Below are 2866 nucleotides of genomic sequence, written 5' to 3'. Positions count from 1 at the left end.
TAACAAGGTTTCCGTAGGTGAACCTGCGGAAGGATCATTACAATGTTCCAATATATCTCAAAGAGAGAGGAGAGGAGGAGAGAAAATGAATTCGATTAGTTTGTGGATAAGAATTCATATAAAAAAAAAAGATATTGTTGAGCCCGCCAGATCATTCGTGCGTGATTTACACGGCCAGACGTGTGTACTACACGTATTAGGCCTTTGATCTGCGTTGCGTAGGCCACAACAAATCTTTCAAAGAGAGAGAGATATATGTGTTGTTGGGGTTTGTGATTATGAAGGTGCCCCAACGCACAAAAATATATAAAAATGTACAAAGTTGGGATGTGGTGTGGTGGAGAAGAGTTGGGCCCGACCAGATCATTCGTGCGTGATTTACACGGCAGACGTGTGTACTACACGTATTAGGCCTTTGATCTGCGTTGCGTAGGCCATCTTCCTTCCAAGACACACACGTGTTGGGGTTTGTGTGATTTTATGATAGTGCCTCAACACGGAAAAATAAGCGTACGAGAAGAGTTGGGCCCGACCAGATCATTCGTGCGTGATTTATACACGGCCAGACGCGTATTATATTACACGTATTAGGCCTTTGATCTGCGTTGCGTAGGCCATCTTCTCGATAGAGAGAAAGCCAATGTATTCTTTTTTCTTTCTTTACACACACACACACACAGTTGTAGTAGGACAGGGAGGGATGCGAGCGTGCTAATCACGCTTCCTCAAGTCTTCGCTGTGGTGTAAAAAAAAAAAAGAAAAAAAGGAATCGTTGGGAAAGTCCAAAGGACGAAAATATCGGGCAGTCTGAAGATAACTTAATGCTCGTTTACATTGGTATCAAGAGAGACCGGCTTGTGTAGCTCGTTTCAATGCTGTGTCGTTGTCATTGACACCCTACTCTGTTGCGCGCTAGTGGCAGCATGAGCGTGGGACGTATATATATATGACACCCAGCTAGAGCCGGCCGTGAGTCCGTCCGGTGTAAATAACGACGAAAGGAGAGAGAAACTTTTCGAATCCAGTATCGGGTTGATAATTGTCCAGTTTGAATATCCATATCCCCGTCGTTTTTGGAGGTGATATACTCTCTGTGTTTCTTCGATAGAAGGCTTTTCAATGTTCTATTCGCTCCGACCGTCGAACTTGCAAGAAAACAGTGGTTTTGGATTTGCTCGTACATATATATATGGTTTCGACGGAAATATCTCGTTCTTTAAGGGACAATTATGTCGTTGTACGACGACTCCCGAATCTCCTTCGCGCGCTGGTTGGAGCTCTTCGGGTATCGGCTTGTTCCGAAATATAACACAAAAATGTGGTGGATAGCAAATACACATTATATATATATGAGAGAATAAAAGGGAAAAATTACCCTGAACGGTGGATCACTTGGCTCGTGGGTCGATGAAGAACGCAGCTAATTGCGCGTCAACGTGTGAACTGCAGGACACATGAACATCGACATTTCGAACGCACATTGCGGTCCACGGATACAATTCCTGGACCACGCCTGGCTGAGGGTCGTTTACGTACTTATAAACTGCTTGCGTTGATGGCACTTGTTGCCTATATACGTACGAGCGAATGGTGGGCGCTTCGTCGGCGTTTGTCGCGGTCCTATGAATATTGAGAAATTTTACGTACGTCTAACAGTCTTCGAGAGAGATGGAAATCGTGTTCGAACTAGCGTGAGTGTGGAAGGCGGTGTCGTGTGTCGTATATGTTTTATATACGTCCGCCCGTCTGAAACACCGCTTCGAAGCGGTGACAAAATCTTTTTCGGGACGATTCGTATTCGTAGAACTATCGAGATTTCACTGGTACATTTTCAACGCGCTCCCGACGTCGCCTGAAATGAAACGAGATGGGTTTAACCCACGAAAGCGTACTACACGAGTCTGTCCTATGTGAAGACTGTGTACAGAGATCGAACGAACGCATGAAAGAAATTGAACGAAAGAACACATAACCCGCAAAAATATAGAGTAGAATTGTGACCGTTGCTTCGAATTTGAATTTATATGTATATATATATCATAGCCCCAGGGAGTGGAACCTATGAGTGTGGAAGGATGTCTCTTACCGTTATGTTGCCAGAGGAAAAAAAGTCTCTCTCTTCGTACGACACATTTGTGTACGAATTGTATCGATGGCTATATAGATCCGATGTTGCACATATTCTGAGTAAAGAACACCCCACCCGGGTTACCGTCCTAAAACTCTTCTATTGGTGTGGCTATGATGTGTGTGTGTCAACGCAATCGCGAGTCTGGTTCTACGGAAAACCGTTTGTCGGTCGCCCCATATATCTTTTTGTTCTCTTCAAATGATCGAATAGCGAAACCGCACGAGATCAATCGGTCGTCTAGTCCCCGAAAGTACTTTTCGGACGGACGTTAAAGTTATACCGATTGTAATCGTCTTGCGAGTGTTTCGAAGATCTATATTTGGAGAGGATATCGAATTTTATAAAAGATATATTGGTGAGGCGCGATAAACGGTTTTTTTTTTGCTTTAAGGGTTTTTTGTGTTTTTTTTATTTTTTTTTTTTTTTGTGTTGCTCTGTACACGTTTCGCAAAATGCTTTCGGGGGGGGAAGCTCTGAAAAAATTTTTTTTCACGTTCCGACGACCTCAGAGTAGGCGAGATTACCCGCTGAATTTAAGCATATTACTAAGCGGAGGAAAAGAAACTAACCAGGATTTCCTTAGTAGCGGCGAGCGAACAGGAATTAGCCCAGCACTGAATCCCGCGGAGTTCCGCCGTTGGGAAATGTAGTGTTCAGGAGGGTCAATTTATCCCGTAACGTCGCAACCGCGTCCAAGTCCATCTTGAATGGGGCCATTTATCCATAGAGGGTGCC

At 44.2% G+C, this 2866-nt stretch overlaps 2 non-coding genes across 2 annotated transcripts in view; both read left to right on the top strand.

Moving 5' to 3' along the window:
• Positions 1-1372: 1372 nt before the first annotated feature.
• Positions 1373-1527, top strand: LOC143262043 (5.8S ribosomal RNA). The gene has a single exon (XR_013035995.1). It is a non-coding gene; the product is annotated as a 5.8S ribosomal RNA (ribosomal RNA).
• Positions 1528-2631: 1104 nt separating this feature from the next.
• The window catches only part of LOC143262007 (large subunit ribosomal RNA), a 4160-nt gene continuing 3925 nt past the window's right edge, over positions 2632-2866 (top strand). Inside the window, exon 1 of the ribosomal RNA XR_013035976.1 lies at positions 2632-2866. This exon is cut by the window's right edge and continues 3925 nt beyond it. This is a non-coding gene — a ribosomal RNA (large subunit ribosomal RNA).

The sequence above is a fragment of the Megalopta genalis genome, unplaced genomic scaffold (genome assembly GCF_051020955.1).
Source record: "Megalopta genalis isolate 19385.01 unplaced genomic scaffold, iyMegGena1_principal scaffold0084, whole genome shotgun sequence".
Lineage (NCBI taxonomy): Eukaryota > Metazoa > Arthropoda > Insecta > Hymenoptera > Halictidae > Megalopta > Megalopta genalis.
This window is presented reverse-complemented; position numbering and strand designations above follow the sequence as displayed.